The sequence below is a fragment of the Colletes gigas genome, unplaced genomic scaffold, assembly GCF_013123115.1.
Source record: "Colletes gigas isolate AHSC1104 unplaced genomic scaffold, ASM1312311v1 Colletes_gigas_Sc00010, whole genome shotgun sequence".
Lineage (NCBI taxonomy): Eukaryota > Metazoa > Arthropoda > Insecta > Hymenoptera > Colletidae > Colletes > Colletes gigas.
This window is the reverse complement of record NW_025106639.1, coordinates 9,732,628-9,748,679: the sequence shown is the minus strand read 5'-3', so window position 1 is coordinate 9,748,679 and position 16,052 is coordinate 9,732,628. Positions and strand designations below refer to the sequence as shown.

The following is a 16,052-nucleotide window of genomic DNA, read 5'->3' as shown; positions in this document are numbered from 1 at the left end:
AACAGCGAAACGACCGATAATCGTCACGGCATAAGGTTTCGAGAAATGAAATTATCAATTGAAATTTGATAGACCGATCGAGGAAAAATAACTCGGAAATCGAGTCGAAAATTTCCTCGAGGTATAGGTATAGGATAGGAGAGGCGTGCGGCGCGGTTAAAGAGCTTTCCCAGGCGCGGCGCTTTCTTCGGCTTGGCAATCCTTCACAGTTAACGCCCCTAATCGTATTCATTAAAGTGCTCTCAATGCTTTTACACGGCTCTCAAGCTCTGCCACCATTTTCTCGCTCCCACTCTTTAAACAGCCACGCTCCCCGCCCTCGCCCTCGCCATCCCTCTTCTTCTACCATTCCAACGGTGCTTTCAACGGCCGAGATCTTGAGTAGATTCCCTCTCCCTGGTGGTCCTTGGTCTGTTCTCCGTTGCTTTGCCGCTCCCCTTTTCTATCTCTGTCGTGTTAGCCCAGAGTCGCGCGAGAGCTTTTAAGTTCGCAACAATGCGCGGATTTATAAACCAGACCGAGGGCATTGTTATCGGCGAGTGATTGGAAGACGGCGTTTCGACACTGGTCGAATACCAACCATTGGTTACCGTCCATTGTTGACCCCTTTATCTTGGAAATTCGTGCTTCGCCACCTTGCTTTTCCCGCCTCGGTCGCCAGGGACTCGCTAAATCACTTGGTTTTATTGATGGACCTATCCGTGCCGGTGGAAAGGCAGCCACGGCCACACCGGTATCACGACTTTTTGATAAACGGCCCATTGTGGCCCGTCTTTTCTTCGCGGTTTCTTCTTCATCGGTCGCGTCGCGTAGCGCGAAACCGATCCGGACCCCGACTTTTTCTCTCCGTTTCGTGTTTGAATTTCGATCGACGCGTCAACGAAACACAAGAGGAGACCCGTTTCGTCTGGGGTCTCGTCTCGACGCACTCTCTAGCCGGGCACTTTTTTCTCCTCGAAATTAATGCCGAAGCGTGTGTGGATGCGCGCGGATCCCTTCGAATTATACGCATCGGTGACGGTGCTCTGACAATAGGATACGATAGGATGAATCGAGTTTCTACCCTCGGTTTGCGAGTTGACTTTCCCATGATGCGGTCGTAATCAGATCATCTCTACCCTACCGTCATTCGTATCGCCGCTGACTCTGCGCCATCAATGGCTACCAACCATTTTTCTTTATTGCTCAAGTGGATCCATTGTTCGACGTGCGCGGCAAACAATTAATTCAATCGCGATTTAAACGATTATCAGAGCCAAGTTAATTATCTTCGACGACAGTACAGAGACGAAACAATCGTTCGGAACAAATGTTTAATGTCGGGATAGTTGACCAATGATCGTTCAATTTACGACGTATCATTTGGCGCGATAAACATGTATCTCTCGACGTTTAATTCCCGACTCGTGCACGATCGTCTCGTGATCGATGAAATCTCGGCGAGCGTAACGAAACGATCCAACGATTACGCGTCGTGGGAACTCCGAGGAGGCTGGCGGTCTGACAGAGAACATTCGTGACGTCCGAAGGTTTGCGGGATCGGGCGAGAGAGGTTAAAGCGCGTTAGAGTAACACACGAGATCGTAAGTATTGTAGCTGCGACGGAGGAATATCGATTTTTCGGCATGTGCCGCACGTGTCTCGGACGTTCGACACGTGCCGGCATTGCTACCTACATGGAACAACGAGAAGGTTATCGTTGGCCAGCCGCGATTCGAGTCTCGAGTTTCGAGCTTCGAGCTGCGAGTGGCACGCGTGCGCGCGTAAAAGTCCGCTCGCACCGATTGATCCCGACTCACCCTGTCACCCTTCGCGGCACGCAGTTAAGGGCTATCTCCTGTTCATCCGATTCCTAATTATGCTACTCGAGGAACGGTTATATTTGGCATTAGTGGGAGAAGCACTCACTTTTGCTGTTTCTCGTTTTTAAAGCGCATTGCGACCCAACGGTTTTTAGATTCGAGAACGTAATGTTCCGAGACCTTATGGCTCGTAAGTCCGTCCGTCGCGTCGTCGTCGTCGTCGTCGTACCTTTTCTTTACGCTACTTCCATTTTCTTTTAAATATAGAAATCTGCTGGTTTTTATTCTCGTTCAGAGTGTCTTGGACGTCGGATTTAGTTCGATCGGTTAGTCAGTTTTTCCCTCGCGATCGAGCCTGAGACAAGTCGGAAGGAAGACTGGGCTCTTTCTTTCGCACGGACAGAGTAGCGTAAATAAGCGAGCGAGTTTTTCTGTGCACAATATGTTGCAGGACCATTACTTAGGCATGAAGCGGGGTAGGTTGGGGCAGCTTCTGTACGGGGAGACTGGCTCTTACCTAAATAACCACTCAGTCACTCGCAGACTTAGCTGAGAAACGGCGTAGAGGGTGGAGAGAAGCGGAGAAGCGGAGAGGGTGCTTTGGTCGGAAGAGTTGGAGGGGATGGGTGGGGAGTTAAGGGCAACGAGGGGGATGGCCCGATACTATTACGCGATGTAAGAGCAGTCGAGCATCCAGAAACCACCCTGGCAGATTAACGAGACCATTCTGCGATTGATTTCTCGAGAAACGCTTCGATCGTTAACTCCGATACCGAGCCGCGGTAGGTAAACTAACTTTTCCTACGGCTCCGGTCCGCTACCATTCTTTCCGTCTTTTCGCACCGAAGCGAACAGGAGTTTAGAAAAAGAGTAACCCAAACTAATAGAGAAATTCTGTCCCACTCGGAGCTACTCGATCCACCGCATGCAAATTGTATTACCAGATAGACCCGCGATATACTCGATTCGACACTTATCCAACCATTTTTGATAATACAGTTTTTTAGTCCTTGTTGGAATCGATGTAACGTCGGCGTGCAATTTGGAACGCGAAGCAAAATAGCGATATATGGCGGAACTTTGCGATTCTGCGTAACCTCGCTGTTGGAACAGTCTCGTTCGTTACTTTGATCCTTGCTCGGCATAGCAATTTAGCAACTACATTGCACGCGCGTTGCCCACGTTCCGATGATTGCTCGAGATTGGAGGCGGTATTTCGCACAAGATTCGCTCGCGATAAAGACACTCTTTCTCGTAACCCTGCGATTCTTTGGTTCTGTTCGGATGAGAAAAGTTTCGCCCCAATGGCGTTCGCATTACACCGAGCGTTATTCCACGACCGATCGATACCTATCGTTCCCCTCCGATTTGTTCAATATCGAATATAACTTGATCAGGGTATAGGATGTCAAGATTATTCGTAAATTCTTTTTCGGATAAAACATTCGCACACGTAGACATCGAAGAAAAGATTCCTAGCGATAGAACGTGTAATTTAGACGAGTAACGAGTAGGTATGTCGAGGCTCTGACGTCGCGATACGAGGTCGAAAGTTTTGTCTCGCGACACTGAAACGTTCACTTTAAGAAATTAGCATCCCGAGCGTCGATGGTAGCGAGTCGCGTTAAAACGACATTTGCGTAGAGACGAGGCTCGGACGAAACGAGGGAAACCGAGGTAACGGAGTTAACCGGCTGCTAACCATCGATTATAATTAACCGAGACCTAACCATCGAACAAACCAAAGCTGTTAACTACGCCAAGCCGCAATCGTGCGTTTAGCTTTATGGGTATCGAACGGTAATTGCAGCGTAAAGATTCGTCGTTTGGATCGTTGTTAGTTCTCTGGAAGAAGAGAACAGTCGGCTTGGAATCACAGGGTTGTCGATGATACGTAAATTCCCGACCGAGGGTGATTTTCTCGAGGTCAGCCAGAAAGTCTGGTTTCTCATAGAAACTGCAAACAATCCGGCGCTCGGAAGCGGCTTAAAAACGACACCCGGTACGATCGTTGCGATGGCAGCCGTTGTCGCTTTCTCGTTGCATTCTCCCGAAGGTTAATCCCTATTGTCGGCTGACATAAGCCTCATAATGGATGGAACCGATCCGCGCAGCGAACGGCGGCGCAGACCCTGTACAAACGCGTAACAAATTCGATTCGCTCTGTTTGTTGGACGAAACGTTGCCCGAGGTGCAAACAGGGGTAGAAGATATTTTTTTTTCAACGGACAATAGCCGTCGTCCGAGCCTGTTCGGACTTCTGGACGATCCAACGATCGTACACAATCTTACGTTCGAGGCCGACGATGCGTTCGCGTAAAACCAGTCGATATACGCGCACGTATAATCGAAATCTCTGTTCCGACGATCGTCGGTCAGGTAAGAGGAGAGTCCAAGCAGGGCGCCGAGTCCGTTTCCGAGGCTCTAACGAGGCGAAACGTACTACGGATAAACTCGGTAAAATGGTAAATTGCAATCAATTTTCTCGGCCAATACCTTAATTCTCGTTAAGCAGAAAAGGGCGCCTTTTCTCGACCAAGAGCTGCCGTAGATTCTTGGAAGCAAGGGGGTGGAAAGACCGCGCGCAATCATCGCCCGGTCTTTTAATTTCCTATACTGGCGGGAGCCAGAGCACGTGTAAATGTACGCGTGCGTGGGGCGACGCGTGGGTCGACAGCCGTATGCGTGCGCGCCTGTACGTGTGTTCGTTCGTGTGAAACGGATGTAGAGAAGATAGGGTGGAGAGAATGGGAGAGAGAAAGTTTCAAGTCAAGTAACAGGAGAAGGGGGGAGGAAGAGAGACGGAGAGAACGGTGGCTCGTGCGCGAGGGTCTGCACAGGGTGGTAATTGGCTGTCATGGCTTCCCAGTTCTACCAACCGTCCAACAACCCCGAGAGATTGGTATCGCTTATAATTAACTTCTCCGTACCACGAAGCCACCGTTTCCATCGCGGCGCGATTCGGTGCGATTCGGTGCGATTCGGCGCGATTCGGCGCGATTCGGCGCGATTGACGCAACGTTCACGAAAAAGAGCGCTAGTTACAAGAGAAGAGGGAGCAAGGGTTAAAAAGCGCGCGTCCGAGAGGGCGAAACTTTTGCCGGTGTCTAAAGTGAAAAAGCTTACGGGGACTTTGAAAGCGTGTAACGAAAAGAAAGCAAAAGCGAATCCACGAGGGTGAGACGCGATTCGGTGGGCCACGGTCGGATGGAGCGGAGCAAAGTGAAACGGTTCGCGGTCCTTCCCTTATTTCTTATTCGTAATATTAAGTTCTCGGTGCGCGGGGTGTCGTCTAGTCGAGAGGATCGAAATTCCGTGCGTCCGGGAGCATCGAACGATGGTGTCTCGTTATTTTGTAATTTTCCTTAGGTGCCGTAATTGCAGTCTTTTGTACGAGCGTCGCCACCCTAACGAACAAGATCATTAGCTTTGAGGAAATCTGGTAGTCCCGCAAGTTTCTCGGCGAACACCTTTCAAACGAGCTCGCCAACACCTTTAGGGTGGGTTGAACGAGCGCAGAAAGAACTGCAGAAGCCGTGCGTCAGGGTTCGAGGAGGATTTTACGGGACACGGGATAACGGTTTGCCTCTGGTCGCGTAGTAAGAGGCAACAGCAGCGACGCGAAGAAAAGTAAGTTTGTTCGGCGCGCGAATCGACGCGAAAGCGAATCAAGATAACACGCGCGCGACGAACAGAGGGACAGTCCTCTTGCTTTGTTTTACGCGCAGCTCGCGCGATCTTTCAAGAGCACCGTCGACCATCATCGACACGTTTCGTGCTCTGTTCGTAGAATGGTCCAGCGACTTTTTTAACGAGACAAGCGCGCATAAAGAAACGTTCCCGAAACGAACGGCTCTAGTCGTTTCGACGATAGTCGTCCGCTGTTCGTGGTACGAATTCCCAGGCGCGAGAAGAAAACACGAGCCGGTGCTCGTCAGCCTTTCCATCTATTCGATGTCGCGCAGGGTCCATGGAATGTCAAGCGCGCAGTCCTTCCGTAACTAGTTTCCGAGCAGGTCAGCCCAATTAACGTTTTCTCGCGCACCGTGCTCGTCCCCTCGTTTTCATCCTCCGTGTTGTTCTCCTTCTCTCTCTCTCGCAAATCTTGCCCGGCACCAGCATTCGTACCCTCGGCGGCCGGCGCGGCAGCCTGGCCTGTTTCAACGAACACGCTGCCACGCCACGCCAAGCCACGCCACGCCACGCCACGCCACGCCACGCCACGACATGGCAAGTCTCGCAGAAACTTATAATTGCGAAAGGAGTCGGCAATTATAATTGCCCCCGGCCACCGGAGACGGATCTAATTATCCAAATACTCGCACCGGGGCGAACTCTGGGTGAAAATTTGGCATACGCGACGATCTGTATATCGTAATTTGACAAGAATTTTTCGACCTTCGCGTATCGCGTATCGGTTAATAAAATAAGAAAAATACGCGAGTTTGAATCGCGAAGAAATTCAGCCCCCTCCGAGCGTCGGACGGTTAAAAGTTGGAGAGCTTCGCGACCCTCTCCCCCCTTAACGGCCGGAACGAACCAAGCTTTCTCCGAGACAAGAAGCGAGAAAGAACCGTTATTGTTTTTGTTGGAACCGTAGTCGATCGTAAGCTCCAAGTTTGTAAAAGGTCGAGGTCGAGAGCGGACTGGTAAATTTTGTTCGATTAACGGTGCGCTGCGCCATCGTGTCGTAAGCGCGTCAGGAGAAAAAAGTTTTCGCGTTAAACGCGCCAAGGATAGCGGTCTGTCCTGTTCGTTGGTCGATTTACGAGATCGAGCGAGGGTCGGCGAGAGAGCTAAGGAACGAGAGAATCCGAGAGCAAGGAGGGGGCCAAGACTCCGGTCAATTAAGCGCAGGAAATTAGAGTTTTAATTACGCAGTCATTCAGAAAATTACATCGGGGACCATGAAGAAGGCATCCGCAATCACCAACGAGCGACGACGAGGGCACGCCGTGCCCTTTCCTTCCGACAGACAGACAGACCGACCGACCGTCCGACCGTCCGACCGTCCGACCGTCCGGAAAAAGTAAATACAGATCGATCGAGAACGCGGTCGTTCCTTTATTGTCCAACGATCGTCGGGACGAGCGTTCGTCGAACTCTGTCTCGAGCAAGTAGACGAGGCGGCTAGAATAGCGAACCGGGTCCGAGGTATCGCGCGGCAGGGACTTTTTCGAACGAATAAATTACACCGTTGCGCGCGAACCGAGTCGTTCTCCTTAACTGCTGCATTTAAATTCTAGCAAACGAGCAATTCAGCCTTTAATTGCTTCGCATCCATACCCGATGTCCGTAACTGCTTTGCCGCGTGAACCGGTAACTCGTAGCCATTTCCGCGAAGACCGTTTCCCATGAAACTCGTCGCAAGCGTGCGCGCGCTTCGATCTGTCTACACATTCTATTCGTCGCGTGTACCGATTCAAGATCGACCATTTACCAGCAAAGCAACTTATTCGATCGTCGATTTTCCATCGCGACGCGCCAACTCGGCAGTGTCGGGTTCTACGTCCGTCTGGCGCGAACTACAACCGAAACGAACGAACGAACGAACGAACGAACGCAGGAAATAGTAACGTGTGGACTCTACTGGAAAAGAACGCCCGGAATAGGATACCGCGAATCTGGGTCACGAGAAAGTCAAAGGTAGCGCGTTAAATTTAATTACACGTGGCTGTGACGGCCGTTTGAACGGATATAGCTGCAGATTGGCCAAAGCTTGTCGAAATCGCTTCGATTCGCAGTCGATAATGGTATATCCGAGGAAACGCGACCGATATTCGGTTTAAATTGGTATCGATGGTACCCTTTAGGACAACTTCGTGACACGTCCATGTTCGACCTGTCCTCCCGGATTGCTTGATATCCGGATTGCAGTCCGGTCGACCGTTTCGAGCTTCGCCGGCAGAAAAAGAGAAAGAGAGGGAGAGGGAGGGAGAGAGAAAGAGAGTATCGGATAGAGCTCGATTCTACGAGTTAGGTATTATTACCAATGTATGCTAAATCGAACAGGAGATTGGTCGTTTCGTCGCTGGGACCGAATTATTATCGCTCTGCCGTTCGTACGAGTCGGTGCGGCACGCCACGTTGCGCCATGCCGCGCCACGCTCGGACTTGTTTGTATGTAATACAGTAATACTTTAACCAGCGGAATGTTCGGTAGATTAATGGTCAAGAAAGAATCAAGGATACGAAACGATGCTCGAGTCCAGAATCGGTCGCGTCGATCGTCACGGATTTTGATGCGAGCGAGCATCTCGATTGAAAAGTGACGTCGAACGGTAAATAAAGAAGCGTGAAATCGATCGCAGCATGAGGACGGTACAAATAGACCGGGATATAAGTGGAAATCGAGCAATGCGGGTCAGGCGGTAGGAAAAATTTTAAAAATATTTCTCGTCGGTGGTTCGTGAATGACGAAGAGTGTTAATTTTCGGAATGAAAACGAGACATCCATCTTTTGCGAAATGCCTGCCACTCGACGCTTCAATTCCCGGCCTATTCTCTCGCTCAACGCATTAGAGTAATGAATTAATTTCCATCCGAGTCCTCTCCTCTTTTTCCTCCTTCCCCGGCCGTCGGTGCTCCCTTCTACGTCTCGCAGACCGGTCTTTTACCACTCGTTTAGTCCGCAACGACCCGCCTCTCTCACTCTCTCTCGTTCGCTGCACCCTTCTCCTCTCCTCACCCCGTTATTCACCCTCGCTTTACATTCCAGATTTAAAGTCTATCTTCTTAATTATAACGGAGTGACAATGCACTCTCCCCACTGTCGCTTCCTTTCTCAACGCTTCCATTTCCCCGGGAAGTTTCCAAGGATCCGCCACGAGGCATCGTATCCCCGATGTCGGTTTCATTAAACAGAGATTCGTTCGCGTCGCGAAACTACGACGAATTGATCGACTCGTAGATTCAATATCTTCAAAATTGTCCTATTATTTTTCCGAACGAGGCGATCTCGCGTTGACGGAGTTGCGTCACAAGAGTCGTTGAAATCTGTATCAGGACGGAGGTTACTCGTTTCGTTCGGCGCACCTTGTACACCGTAATAGCGCACGTGTGCGTTCTCGTGATGGTACCCCGACTCCCCTTTCCTCGTGCCTCCGCGGCTCCTTGTTCTTTGGCGATGTTCGCGAGGCGCACGGCGCGCTCGTTAACGTATTCATGGGTTTATGGGACAATTAACCCTTTGAGGGACAGTATAATTACAGAAGCGATTAAACATCTTAACGTATAAACACGTCGGGCCCTGGCGACGTATACGTGTACGAAACTCGATGTGGCAGCCAGCCGAGTAGGCAGCCAGAGCGTTACCAATTAACATACTAATGACACGAGGCGCTTTTCGAGAGTCACTGTAACCGACTGGTCTGCAAAGCTTCCTGGCCACGTATACACAGAGCGTGCGTGCGTGCGTGCGTGCGTGCGTGCGTGCGGTTGCACATACTAGAGCGCGCGCACACACACGCACGAACGCGTCGAAATCGACTTGCCGCGCAGTAGTTGCCGGGAGCTTTGGCTTACAATTATTCGCGATTAGGGATCACGCGATCGACTTGCGGCGGAGACGCCTCCACGACGTTCCTTAATATAATTCAACTTCCACCAGCGTCGATTCCGTTTTCTCGTCGGTAACGAAGCAGCGTTCGAGAAATACTCTCCTCCAGTTTTCGCGTCCGAACGATTAACGGGGTCGGTTAACTCGACAGTACGAAAACACCGTGTTAACGTTCCTTGACGGAACGAATATAATCATCGCAGGGGAGCTGGATTGTTTTTACGCGACGCTCGTTCACTCGGCAAAGAGATTATAATAGTTTTAAGACGAGAAAAGGAACTCGTTTCCCTTGATTGGATTGAAACGTATCTCGCGCAAGCTATCCGTAACGACTTTCCTAATTACGCCGTCCATTAATTTTAATTGACCCGGTTTTTCTTTCCGAAACACGGATACTTTTCAACGATATTCGATTAAAAGCTCGTCGGAGGAATCTTATTTTCTGACCGCGAAATGTATTCGGCTCGTGGATGGAAAATGTTGGTCGGGAGGCTCGGTAACTGTTCGCGTTCGATCGACGGCAATGTTAAACTCCTAATGCGATGCACGGTGGTTAACAATACGGTTGGCCGCTCGATCATTTTGTTTGCCGCGGGCGAATTTGGTTATCGCGTAATCTCAGCCGGGCCGAAATGATCGACCTGTAAAATCATGGAAAATCTAGCAGGACAATACCGCTTACCAGTGTCATTGTGAAACCTTTATCGCGTTTTACGACACGGAACACGCGCTCGCCGAAAATCACCGCTCGGCGATCGTCGGATCGTGAATGCGTATACCGAAATGCTTTTGATTTAATTAGCTAATTATAATGTTCATTTAATTAATATAATTGGACCGGTTAGTGGGCGTGGGTGCAGGTTGTACGCCCTGACGGCGATGACTATTTTGCCGCGTTGCATTTAATAACGTCCATTAACGAACATTTACATTAGCAGTAATTATCGCGGTTCTCGCGCAACGACCACCCGATCGGGATATTTTCGCTCGTGACGAGATAATCGTTGATCCATCTAATTCGTTGTTACCGTATGCGTAAAAATGCGTTTAAATATTTCCTCGCAAACTACTTTTAACGCGAACAACATTTTCCTTTTCAACCAACGGGTTTGTTTCCTCTCGCGAACAGTCTCGATTTCTCTAGCAGGATATTACCAAACTAGAGCAATCAGTGTGTCGTTCGACTCTTAAAGAAGCTAGCTGTAATGCCATACCGACGTATTCGTCTACTTTTCGATGCTTTTCAAATATATTGCAAGATACACGTTCTTGGTCGTACCGCCGAAACAAATACTTGTCCTTTGCTCTTAGATTTTGATACGCGTTCGTTAGAAATATTGAGCCCTAACACGAATTCGTACCCTGCCGGGCGACGCACGCGAACGTCGAGTTGCCCGTTGCTAGGGGCATTTCGATAAGAAGCACAACTATGTTTCGTTCGAGACCTATAACGTGAAACTTTTTCGATCGAAATTTCTGGATGATTTTAATATTATAGTTGCTGGCAGTACTCCATGGTCGAGTGTTTTCTATACCGATAATTTGTTTTCTCATCGTCCTGTAAAACTTATTTCATTTCAGTTTCAACCGATTACGTTTCGTTTCGATGCGAACTTTCCATGTAATTCGTCTATAATATATCGAGAAAGAGAGAGAGAGAGAGAGAGAGGGAGGGAGGGAGGGAGGGAGGGAGGGGGAAGAGAGAGTGTCAGTTCTCGAACGAAATCGATATGTGTCGTTGGGATGTTCGGGACTCAAGGGTCCAGTTTCGTAGAGATTTAGGCAGTAGCCAGCTGGTACTTATGTAGTTGAAGATTTTTGGTCGCAGGACCGATTGATAAAGACGAGTGTCGTGTAAAGCGCGCGTGTAGGTGGTTGGTGGCGGAGAATGTGGAGGCGACACGCGCCGAATGGGGAACCGCGCATGCGCATAGCGAGGCGTGACGTGCCAAGTGACGTCGCAGTATGGAGCGAGGAGCGGCGGCCGAACGACGAGAGCGAGGAGACGTCGCGACGCGTCGGGCGAGTGCGTCGAGCAAAGTCTAGCCGAGAGTGCGCCGAGTGGTTGGCGGTCCCGCGTCGCGTCGCGCCGCGCCGCGCCGTGCCGTGCCGCGCCGCGTACCCTCGCGTACCGTCGCGTACCGTCGCGTTCCTCTTCATTCCGAAGTGAGTTGCTTGCCGTTGCGGACTAACCGACGCTGGGCACTGCGCTCTCGCTCTCGCTGCCTCCTGATCGGTGCTCAACCAGGAACCCCCGCCGGCGACATCGCGCATCGCCAATAACGCACCGTGCCATGCCGTGGTGCCACTGATACGCGATACGTCATCACCGCGTGCACGCCGAGCGCGTACTCGGTAATTAATTTAATTAAATTAGTTTTATGCCGCGACATCCGACCGCACGCGACTCCGCGACACGCGTACGCAAAGATCGATCGATATCGCGCGACAAGTGACTCCGAGTGCTGGATATCGAGAACCTTTCCTTTTCTCCTTTTTCCCCCCCAACTTGTACTTTTCTCCCAATCTACTTTCTCCTTTTTATCCTTTGCTCTCTCCTTTGAGAGAGAATTCGTTCGATTTATCGAGTGTGTTTGATGAGTGTCGTCGAAAGATACTTTTATCCATCCTACCAAAGGATCGAGGGAACTACCTATTCACCGCCGCTTCGACAAGAGTTTTAAGGATTTTTCAGTCCGTCTGTGGTTTCTTCCCTCGGTGAGTGTACCTATACCACGTATACATATACATATACGTATACGTATTTATATTGTTCCCTGAACAAGCACGATCGGCGCATTACGCGAGATTAAACTTGTCGTTCTTCTTGGTTTATGTTCGAATTAAATCGATCTACAAAACCACGAAACCGTGATTTTTCTCTCGCGGCGTGCACGTCGCGATCGAGGCGGGCGCAAGAATAATCGTCGATATCCTCTGGTCGCGGTGTTTGACATGCTCGCTGCTGCCGGTTCCGATGCGGCACGTTTCAATTAACCGTAGAACGCGCGCGACATGTTCATGGGAAGAGCGCGTCACGAAACGACCGCGCAATCCGTTTTCGCTGGTTGTTGCTCTTTAAACAACTGTTTTCGACGCTCGATGCAAACAAAGTCGAGTTGCTCGATGCGCGTTCTTGTTTACGTCTCGTAGGTATCGTGACGTAAAGAGTGGGTCCATAATATCTTTATGTTCTCAACATGTTAAATCGATTATCGGTTTATCGTTTTCGTAATTCGGACGTGTCTGAAACGAATACCGCGTGGATTTATCGAGCTCGTTTCACGTATACGAGTATAACTGGTGCACGCTCGATTCTCGAGTGTACTTACTTTCCACTCTTCTCTTTTTCTTTTCCTTTCTACCGTTTCCTTGACTCGTTCTTACATCGTAAACGGTCACGCTGTAACTCGAGAGAAAACGAAGCAGCGGACTCGCGCGTTTTTGACCAAGCTCGCGTTTCACGATACATTATTGTACATACACCGTGTCGTCTTGGTCTTTTTGAATTTGATTGTAGCAGAAATCGAGCATTATCGAACAATCCGTAGTATTCGGCGGTCGAATGAAACGCACGCTTTCGTGTACATTTACGTTTGAATGGCCGAACAAATATTCGAGCCGAGCGGCGTGGCACGGCGCGGCGTCTAGCTGGCAAGAAGGCGTTGTTTGCGAGAGAACCGTGCGGCGGGCCTCGCAACACTCGCCACCCACCCGCCGTGGCATTAATTGGGTGGAGCTTTAATTGCCCGAGCACGACCGACCGCCGGGCCCGCGCTCTTCCCGTCCAAGTTACGAGGAGAACGTTGCTAGGAGAGTCGCGTTAACGTTTACCAACCGACGGCCAATTTCTTCGCCGTTTACGATTATGTACACGATTCGATCGAAGTGAATTTCACGCTTCTCATTTTATTCTTTTTTTTTTTTATAAATAATTCGATCGCGACGCGATAGGAAATACTGTTTGAACAAGAGTGGACAACAGTCTCCCGTTAGTTTTGTCCTCCAAGTACTGCATTTTCTTTCCTTTCCTTCTGCTTCTCCTTCTGTACCGTTTCCCCTATTTTCTTTCAACTTTTCTATACCTATAACAGTCTCTGTGAACCCCTCGAAACGCGGAGACGACCAACCCCTAAATGAAATCCTGGAATTAAAGTCGTATATTAACCTCGCGGCATCCCCTAAATTAAAAAACAACATTTTTACGATGTCGGGGAGGGGTAGATGGCACACCACGGGCTCGTCGAAGAACGGAAATCGGTTCGCGGCTCCGCGAATATTCTCTTTTCATCGTTGCTCGATACTATCGTGACCTAACGTAGTCGCTTGTTCTACATAGTCCGCCGCGCCGACAAGGTTACCGAACTCTCCGACCGCAATTCTATTGTCCGTAAATTGCGTTTTTAAATTCGTCGGACGTTTGAAGCACGTCACGTGCTCGAGCGAGCTTCCGTAGCCTGCGTGCACGTTTCAGCGATCCTTAAATTTTCACGTAGGAATTTTGTTGCTTTCACCGCCGCTAATGTTTTCGATAAAAAAACGTATAATTTCTGGAGCTTCATCAATTAACACGTAAACTTGCCCCCGTTATTTTTTAGAACGAAGAACGTATTCGATACCGACGACTTTTCCGATCGAATCTCTAAAATTTAGTGAAGGATCGCCGTAGTACGGAGGCCGCGCATGGTTTGGAAGCGCAGTCTCGGGACGTTGGAAATTCATATAGGGTCGCGAGAGTTTGGTCTTAAACGGATATATTGTATATGTATTTGAAGTAGCGTTCAACTGGGTCGATCTGTGGAGAGCCATTGCGTTTGCGTCTGTTAAGAAAGAAACGGTAAAGGAAAGGAAAAAAACGAGGATCGGTAAGACGATGTATGTGGTCGAAAAGAAATTGAACGTTAAGAGAGGTTGACGAGACAGGATGGGCGGTCGGGGGGACAAGGAGCGCGTACAGCGTCGAGATTACCATGGAAATCCAGATCGGTCGCTTTGCATACTTTGGAAATACGTCCACGGAATCGGGTAAGGGTGTATAATGGAAGTTGAAATTGGTTGAGCCTGTCCCGTCTGGCCGAGCTATACCCGTATACGAGGTATCGAGGGAAACGCATTCCTTGCCGAAATTGCTTCGCACTCGATTCAACGGAAAACACACGCGAGGTTTCCAGTTCGAGGTTACGTTTTCGCGCGTCAAAAAATATACGCGACCGGGACGTAGACAGACAATCCCACTTTCCGGCAAACACACGCATACACTCGTGCACGCGTGCTTACTACTCTTCTCGATGCCTCGGCGTAACTTCCTCTGTCTCGCACTCGTAAAGCGTTGATTAAAACCCACCCGGCAAGAGAGAGAGAGAGAGGGAGAAAGTGTGTGTGCGGGTGTGAGAGAGAGAGAGAGTGAGTACGTGTGAGTGGGAGGAAGAAACAAGGAAATGCGAAAGAGCGAAAGGGAAAGCTAGACGCGCGAGGAGGTTGCGAGAGAGGGGGGCCAGAACGACGGAGGAGAGTTTGAGGGCAGAGGAAGTTTGGGTGGGTTCGCGTATGTACGCGTAAGTGCGTGCGTGTGTGCGCGTGTGTGTGTGTGGATGCGGTTGTAGGAAGGAACGCGCGCGCGGGTGGGCTCGAACGCAAGCGCACAGCACGCGAAACAAATCTGTGTGTGCGTGTGGGCGCGTGTGCGCGCGTCCAACGACGGTGAGTAGAAACGAGAGGGAAAAGCAAGTGGCCGGGTGGCGAAGAAGGAGAAGAGGCAGCAGGGTGAAGGTAGCGGGTATATACGTGGAAGAGGGTGAGAGAGGTTCGTCGAGGGTAGTAGGTAGGGGTGGTCCAAGGCGTTGCTTGCTTAATTACTAAAAGCTAATCAATTCCGGAGGAAGTAAAGTTTAAATTGCAAACTAAAGTATAGCTAGCTCCCGGACGTAACGCTGCAAAGCGATATTACCGCTCGCTGCATTCTGCAATTAGCCCGTGGTAAATCATTGAAAACAAATTATGGGCGGAACTCGTGGACGGTTAAGCCCCCGCGCGACTCCTCTATCTAGAAAAATATTCGCCTCCGCTGTACCGGGATTGGAATTTTGCTCGGCAATACGACCTCGGGTTCTTTCGCTCGCGTTAATAAGCCCAATTAATCTCGCTCGGCCACGATTTTTCATGGTTCTTTTTGCCCGCGCTGCGCCACGCCACGCCACGCCACGCCACGGCACGACGTACACCATCGGCCAACAGACCACCTTCGATCGCAGACCGACGAATTAAATTTCTGGCCAACCGATGATTCATCGTATTAAAGGTCACTCGTGCGTCGACGATTTCGTGCAAAAGGTTTCTTTCGTTCCCGTGGTATAGTATATTCGCGGTGGAAGTTTTTCTCTGATGGATAACTCGAAGGAAACTGCTGGTACAAGCGTACGGCGAACGATCGAAAGAAGCAGGGAGAGAGGAAAGTGTCGGAAGCGAACTAGAAGGAGAACGAAGCGAGGTATACGGTACTGAAAACAAGCAATAAAATCAATGTCGTTTCCGGCGATTCAATTCGCAAGACACATCGCACAATTTCACATACAATTTTACGGCAGAACGGCCAGGACTCCTATTTACTTCACGGCCGGTCCATACACCCTCTCTCTATAACCGTTTACCCTCGCGCCCTCTCGGCGCTCTTTTTCGCTTCTTCGAACGGTCGT

At 50.0% G+C, this 16,052-nt stretch overlaps 1 protein-coding gene across 3 annotated transcripts in view; it reads left to right on the top strand.

The window, feature by feature from the left end:
- The window catches only part of LOC122397656 (LIM domain only protein 3-like), a 64,712-nt gene that overhangs the window by 6,495 nt on the left and 42,165 nt on the right, over positions 1-16,052 (top strand). The window contains exon 1 of one of the 3 annotated variants that reach the window (XM_043396952.1): positions 11,514-11,715. The exons of 1 other annotated variant lie outside the window; for it this stretch is intronic. The gene's annotated coding sequence lies outside the window, so the exon portion shown is untranslated. Of the gene's footprint in view, positions 1-11,513; positions 12,079-16,052 lie in introns of those variants that run through there. One more of the 3 variants, XM_043396950.1, reaches the window with a different exon arrangement.